Genomic DNA, 8691 nt, shown 5'->3' on the forward strand with positions numbered 1-8691 from the left:
AGACTCTAGGGCGTGTATAGCACCAACTCATTATTACATGAGAGTGTCACGAGCGGAGACCTTCATAGGCACAGGGCCTTGCTTCATGGGTAGAACTTCCGGAGGTGCTGGATGTTCTAGGCGTTCTGGACAGGGATCCCGTCTTGTGTCTCCTGGCGTGCGGCGCTAGGCCTGGAGACACACGTGATCCTAAACGGGTCGTCCCACATGGGAGAGAGCTTGTGCAGCCCTTCCCTGGAGAGTACCCGCCTCAGGACAAGAACGCCCACCTCGAGCATCCTGGAGCGGATGTTGCGGCAGTGATACCGCCGCAGCACCTAGTGGTATCTTACTGCTCAGAGTGAGGCCTGGCCGCGGCATTCCTCCCCCAGCACGAGATCCTTCCCCCGTGAGGCGTCCTGGCATGCCTCAGCAAAGGCCAAGACCCGCGCGGAGCGATGCCTGACCTCATGAGGGAGAACCGCTTCTGCTCCGTGGACGAGGAAGAATGGAGTCTCGCCCGTTGGCTTGGTCGCGGTGGTGCGTATGGATCACAACACGGACTGGAGCTCGTCGAGCCATCCCCTGCCGCAGGCCTCGAGCTTCTTCTTGAATGTTCTTGCCTTGAGGCCTCTCAGAACCTCTGCATTGGTGCACTCAGCTTGGCCATTGCTCCTGGGGTGAGCCACCGAGGCGTAGCATATCTGCGTTCCAAGGTTAGCACAATATGATTTCAAAAGGTTGCTGGTGAACTGCGATCCATTGTTTGTGATGATGCGGTTAGGGACCCTGAAACGGCTCGCGAGGCCCTTGATGAACTTGACTGCCGAACCAGCTGGGATGGTGCGGACGGCCTCCACCTCTGCCCACTTGGTGAACTTGTCGATGGTGATGTAGAGGTAGCGGTAGCCCCCGGGCGCTCGAGGGAACGGGCCCAAGATGTCCAGCCCCCCAGACCGCGAACGGCCATGAGAGCGGGATGGTCTGGAGACCCTGAGCAGGCTGGTGGATCTTCTTGGCATGGAATTGGCAGGCTTCACAGGATCTTACCAGCTCGGTGGCATCATCAAGCAACGTGGGCCAGTAGAATCCACTATGGAATGCCTTGCCCACGAGGGTGCGCGATGAGGAGGGATGCCCGCAGTCCCCGCCATGTATGTCGGCCAGTAGCTCGCATCCCTGCTCCTTGGAGATGCACCGCAGAGATGTCGTTCGGCCATTTTCGTCAGAGCTCACCATCCCTCATGCAGTACGTGGTGTCCTGGCGGCGTACCCACTCTGCGTCTTCCTCCTTCTTCGGCAAGGGGCTTCGTAGAAGGTACGCCTTGAACTCCTCGGTCCAGCACCTCTCCTGAGGCTCGAGCGTGAGCAGCAGACGGGCTCCTAAGGTTGGGTCGCAAGCAGGGTCGCCCGAGAGGGGTGCTGGGTGATGACAGACAAGTATAGGGGGTCAATTGTAGCTCCTTTCGATAAGTAAGAGTGTCGAACCCAACGAGGAGTAGAAGGAAATGACATGTGGTTTTTAGCAAGGTAATGTCTGCAAGTGCTGAAATTGTAAGTAGCAGACTAGTTTGGCCGCAAGATAATTTGTAACGAGCAAGTAACGATAGTAGTGACAAAAGTGCTGCAAGGTAGCCCAATCGTTTTGAGGCAAAGGACAGGCCAAAACGGTTTCTTATGATAAGCAAAGCGTTCTTGAGGGTACACGGGAATTTCCTCTAGTCACTTTCATCATGTTGGCTTAATTCATGTTCGGTACTTTGATAATTTGATATGTGGGTGGACCGGTGCTTAGGAGTTGTTCATAGTTGAACAAACCTCCTACTTATGATTAACCCTCCCGCAAACATCCGCAACTACGATAAAAGTATAAAGAATAAATTCTAACCATAGTATTAAACTTTTGGATCCAACCGGTCCCTTACAAAATAGCGCATAAACTGGGGTTTAAGCTTTTGTCACTCTCGCAACCCATCATCTAATTGTTACTCCACAATGCATTCCCTTAGGCCCAAATATGGTGAATTTTCATGTAGTCGACGTTCACATGACAGCACTAAGGGAATCAAAACATACATACTATCAAAATATCGAACACATATCAAGTTCACATCGTTACTTGCTACATGATTTCTCCCATGACCTCAAGAACAAAAGTAACTACTCACAAACGATAATCATTCTTAAGATCGGAGGGGTATTAAATAGCATAGGGGATCTGAACATATAATTTTCCACCAAATAAACCATATAGTAATCAACTACAAGATGTAATCAACACTACTAGTCACCTACAAGCACCAATCTATAGTTTCGGTAACAAGATTGAACACAAGAGATGAACTAGGGTTTGAGAGGAGATGGTGCTGTTGAATATGTTGATGGAGATTACCCTCCCCAAGATGGAAGAGTTCTTGGTGATGATGATGACGATGAGTTCCTCATCCGAGAGGGAAGTTCCCCTGGCGGAATCGCTCCGCCAAAGGGCAAAAGTGCTCCTGCCCAAGTTCCGCCTCGAGATGGCGGTGCTCCATCCCGAAAGTCCTCTCCTTATTCTTTCTAGGTCAAAATGACTTATATATATATCAGAAGATGGGCACTGGAGGTGGGCCTGGGTGAGCACAACCCACCAGGGCGTGCCTGGGCTCCCTAGCACCCAGGTGGGTTGTGTCCACCTGGTGGGCCCCCTCTAGTAGTTATTTTCTCCAATATTTTTCATATATTTGATAAAAAAATCTCCGTGAATTTTAGCTTGTTTGGAGTTGTGCAAAATAGGTGGCCTGACGTAGCTTTTCCAGCTGCCGGAATTCTCACTCTTTGTGTAAACCTTGCATATTATGAGAGAAAAGGCATTAGAATGACTCCAAAAAATATTATTATGGATAAAAACATCATAAATAACAGTAAGAAAACATGATGCAAAACGGACGTATCAACTCTCCCAAGCTTAGACCTCGCTTGTCCTCAAGCGAAAACCAAAATCGAAAAACTTGTCCACATGCTTAGAGAGAGAGAGAGGTGTCGATAAAAACAAAATACGAACATAGAAGCACCATGTTCATTATTATAACAACAACAAACTTAAACATAAAACTTTTATCAAAGAACTTTTATCATATACTTCTCATGAATAAGAGACAATTCATCACACTATTGAAGTATAAAGCAAAAACTCTATTAGAAACCAACAAACTATATTCTCAGTCAACTTTGCAACTACAATTCATCATATTTTTATGCTCCACATACTCAACCATCATATAGTCTTCTATGATTGTGAACACTCACCGCCTACACATGAGCAAAACGTTTTAACCAGACACATAGAAAGATAGGGGCTTATAGTTTCGCCTCCCAACGTATTCACCTCAAGGGTGATGTCAACAATAAACACTCATGCTATCTATATTCGACTGGACATATGTGCCTAGATCTTTCCTCACCACACGATGCTTGCCAAAGGAGAAAAATAAAAAGGAATAGAAGAAAAACTTTGACTCTTTGCATAAAACTAAATACATAAAAGTAAAAGATAGGCCCTTCCCAGAGGGAAGCAGAGGTTGCCATGCGCTTATTTGTTTGTATGCTCAACCCCTTAGTGCAAAAGAACGTCACTTTGCATTGCCCCTTGTGATAGCAAAATTTATTATGGAGTCTGTCGCTTTTATTCTTCACCATCACAAGTTCATGCAACACTCAATTTTCTCTTACACTAAATGACCTCGCACTTTTGGAAGCAATTTTTATTGCCTTTTTGCATCGATGACAACTTACTTGAGGGATCTTGCTCAATCCCTAGGTAGGTATGGTGGACACTTGAAAATAAGATTTGGGTTTAAGGATTTTTGGATGCACAATTAGTATCTCTACTTAGTACGGAATTTTTGGCTAGCAAAGGTAGGGGGCAAGCACCACATGTTAAAGGATCCATTACAATATGACTTCTATGTGAATATAAACAAACATAAACCATTAAGTTGTCTTCCTTGTCCAACGTCAACAATTTTGGCATATAATATTTTGATGAGGGCTCACAATCACAAAAGATTTCTAGGATAGTATATTTATATGTGAATCTTCTCTTCCATTATCAATTCTTTCATGAGTTGCATCATTGACTAATGCTATGTTTGTCAATCTCTAATAAAATTTTCTACTTATACTTTTCCTTATGTGGTGTCATCACCTACCATAAGATTAGTATATGATATTTTTGATTTATTTCCTTACTTTTATTTACAACATGAAAGTAAACAAAGCAAAAACTCAAACTAAACTTTATTATATATCTCGCACAGGATTACAATGATAGATCACTAAGAAAACTCTCGAAAAGAAAGGATCGAACTAAACTTTTATTCATCTAAAGCAAAAGATCGAACTAAAATAAGTAAAGGCAAAAAGATAGTGGGATGATACGACAATGGGGCACCTCCCCCAAGCTTAGCGGAAGCCAAGGGGAGTGCCCTTACCCAATATGCAATTCTCTTTTGGTGGTGAAGATGGTGGTGGTGGTGAAGAAGCGATCCTATCCTTAAGGATCAAGAGATTCTCCAATTGACGAATGACGCTCCGGAGGTGGACGATATGCTCTTGATGTAGAATATTTTCAAGAGTGTGATACTTATTTTGTATGCGAACTATTTCAATGATGCTAAAGGCTTCAATCTCAGCAGGAATAAGGTGAACAAGGTAGGGTTTAAGGATATCTTCCTCTTCCTCCTCGACTGGCAGTGCTTGTTCGAAGACCGGAGGCTGATCTACAGTAACCTCCTTGCTCTCATCTCCTCTGATAGCTTCCGCTGGCTCTTCTCTCTTCAGCTCGATCTTCATGAACCAAGCATCCTCTTCCATGTTGTTGGAGGAAGAATAAGACATGATGCCTGACTCAATAGATCTAACAGAAAATAGCAAGAAAAGAGAACAGGGGATTTCTCCATGATACAGTGGTTAACATGTTCGGGGAGTATATAAAGATTTTTTATCTTGCTGGACAAGAAAATGGAATGAAAACGGTGTCTGGAAGGTGTCCCAGGTGGGCACAACCCACCTGGGCGCGCCCAGGCAAGCCTGGCGCGCCCTGGTGTCTTGTGCCCACCAAGGTACGCTTCTCGGTAGTTTCTTATTTTCCTATTTTTCTAAATATTACAAAACTGACAAAAAATATTTTTGCAGATTTTCTGGAGTCGGTTTACATACCGTATCATGTACCTCCTTATTTTCACGATTCTGGAGTGTTTCAGAAGGATTCTTTTATGTGTTCTTCCGGTGTCATAGTTTGGATAATATTACTTTCAACATTAATGGACGTACCTAAGATATAATGTTTTATTCGTTGCCCATTGACAACCTTTGGGTTAGTACCTTCGGCATTATTTATTTTGATGGCTCCAGACCGATAAACCTCCTTGATAACGTAGGGGCCTGCCCATTTTGAGAGGAGTTTTCCTGCAAAGAATCTGAAACGAGAGTTGTACAAAAGAACATATTCTCCGACTTTAAACTCACACTTATGGATTCTTTTATCATGCCATCTTTTAACTTTTTCTTTGAATAATTTTGCATTTTCATAAGCTTGGGTTCTCCATTCATCTAATGAGCTAATATCAAATAATATCCTTTCACAAGCAAGTTTGAAATCATAATTAAGCTCTTTGATTGCCCAATATGCTTTATGTTCTAACTCAGGAGGCAAATGACAAGCTTTTCCATAAACCATTTTATAAGGAGACATGCCCATAGGATTTTTGTATGATGTTCTATAAGCCCAAAGTGCATCAGCTAATTTCTTAGAACAATTCTTCTTGGACCTATTGACAGTCTTTTGCAAAATTAATTTTATTTCTCTATTGCTAAGTTCAACCGGACCACTAGACTAAGGATGATAAGGTGATGCAATTCTATGGTTAACATCATACTTGGCAAGAATTTTACGGAAAGTACGATGAATAAAGTGTGAACCACCATCAGTCATTAAATATCTAGGGACTCCAAACCTTAGGTAAATAACTTCCTTAAGCATTTTAATAGAAGTGTTGTGATCAGCACTAGTGGTTGGAATAGCTTCTACCCATTTAGTAGCATAATCAACAGCAACCAAAATATGTGTATACCCATTAGAGGAAGGAAAAGGTCCCATGTAATCTAATCCCCAAACATCAAATGGTTCAACAGCAAATGAATAATTCATAGGCATTTCTTGACGCTTACCGATATTACCTATTGTTTGACATTCATCACAAGATAAGACAAACTTACGGGCATCCTTGAAGAGAGCAGGCCAATAAAATCCAGATTGCAATACCTTGTGAGCAATTCTATCCCGAGCATGATGACGTCCATAAGCTTCGGAGTGGAATTTCCATAGGATTTGTCCCTGTTCATGCTTAGGTATACAACGTCTAATAATACCATCTACTCCCACAACTGCAGGGTGCTGCTAACGCGACACTACGATCAGAGACCCTTCGACGAAACTGTGTGCGATGCAATAATCGCAAACGGTGGTGTAAAAGAACCGTAAAAAAGTGAAAAACGTTTGCGACGGTGGAGCCATCAAACACGGTTCATATTTTAGTTGCGTGTGCGATGCAAGGCATACGGTTCAGTCCAATAAACTATTTGCATAGACGCGGAACAAAAGAAACTATTTGTGATTAGGCATATGCGATATACAGCATATGGTTCACTCGGATGAACTGTTTGCGATTAGGCAACACAAATGAAACAGTCAGCCAGATCAAGGTGTGTGTGATTGAGGGCATACGCTTCAGAAGGATTAACTATTTGCGATTAGGCAACAGAACAGAAACGGGTCAGCCAGATCAAAGTGTTTGTAGTTGATGGCATACAATTCACATGGATGAACTGTTTGCGATTAGCCACAACAAACTAAAACAGTTAGATAGATCAACGTGTGTGCGCTAGACGGGCACACACATTCTAATTAAAAGAAGCGTGCGCGATGGTAATAACGAGCGCGCATGGTTGTTGGAACAAGACGTGTCTTGACATTGCCTATTGTGGTGCACCCAATGGTGCAAACGCCACGTATGCGGCCCAGAAGGTGTACGAGCCCATGTTATGCCTTCCGGGAATAGTGCCACACTTATAACCGTCAGTAAATTTTGAGCATGCGCCCCGTCACATTCCAAATTGCAAACCTGATCACACCGATCAAAACCTAAACGGTTTCCCACTTATGAGCGTATTACTACTCCGTTATAAATACTACTACTCCAATATGACTGCACATTACTCCCCTCCTCATCCACAAAAACAAAGTCATTCATCATCGTTCCCTTTGCGTCTGCCATGGACAGCGTGAGTTTTGGGTCAAGATTGCCACCAGGGAGATGCGAGCATGGAAGCGGAAGCACGAGAGATGTCCTGCCTCGTCGCGAACGCAGCCAGCATGTCCCGCCATGCGGCCGTAGCAGCATAGAGGTCCCGCCACGCTGCCGAAGCAGGACGCAGGTCCCACCGCGCCGTCGATGCAGTAGACTGGTCTGGCCGTGCGACAAAAGCAGAAGAGATGTCCCACCGTGCCGCGAATGCAGCAGAGATGTCCTCCCACGCCGCGACAGCCTGGGAAAATGTCTTGCGGGTAGGCGAGGACTCTTACAGGCGCATGCATGCAATCGTCCATAGCTAGATGGATCAGATCTCCGGCTGGGCGAGGTTGCTGGACGACATGAAAGCCTCTTTTGTCGGCGTCAACCATCAACTAAATGAGAGCAATACGAAGCTCCGGGATGAGCGCGACCAGCTGAGGGAGAAGATCGTCGGAAGTGTGGAGAAGCAGGACGAGACCACTGCCTTGTTGAAGAGGACCTGCGTGATCATCAACAAACTTATGGATGACAATGCCATGCTGCGCATCGAGCGCAAAAGGCTGGTGGAGGAATCCATGGATGCTCTCAAATAAAATCTTGAGGACAAGAAAGAGCTCATCACCGCTCGCCGCGGAGACTAGTTCCCGCGGCCTGCAACAACGTAGAGATTAGTGAGATAGATCATTGTCTTCCTTCTTCTTTTGCCCTTGTATATTTCGGGCGTTGCCGCATGTGGCTTTTTTGAATTATGTTCCTAAATATGTAAGACAATTATTATCCACTGTCATCGTCCTTATACTCATCATGCTTGCTATAAGTCGTAGTCGATGCTATATAGGTCCGTCAGATCGTACATCAAGATCCGTGCAAAACTTTCTTTTCAGATTTTCATTTTTCTCTCTTATATCTCAGTCCAGTGAGACATATAGCCACGCCGTAGAATAGGGGCTCAGGTGCCATTAATGGAGATGTTGGGAGGGAGGTGCACGACGGGTAGCGGTCAAAGGGCTCTCCTCCCGATGAGCACATGCAGGGTCTGATCGCATGCCTCATGTACTCAAATAGCTACCGCGCACGACACCTCCTAGCCAATAAAAAAAGGGAACGCGTAGCAGCACATAATTGGTAAGCAGAACGCCGACGGTTTCAATAATACTTGTGTTTCTGATTTGTAAAGTGACAGCACTAGTTCCAAAATGACTTTGTTGATTTTAATGTGTGCGCCTTCGCAAATCGGACAGAAAAATTACAACAGCATGTTGGTGCCATGTCATGACACCATGCCAAGTCTCATGATTTCCAGGCGTGTTTTGGATTTACAGAAATTAAAAAACCAAATTTCTCAATCTTTCCGGCCGAGCCACGACGCCCAGATGTT

Source organism: Triticum aestivum, chromosome 6A (genome assembly GCF_018294505.1).
Source record: "Triticum aestivum cultivar Chinese Spring chromosome 6A, IWGSC CS RefSeq v2.1, whole genome shotgun sequence".
Taxonomy (NCBI): Eukaryota; Viridiplantae; Streptophyta; class Magnoliopsida; order Poales; family Poaceae; genus Triticum; species Triticum aestivum.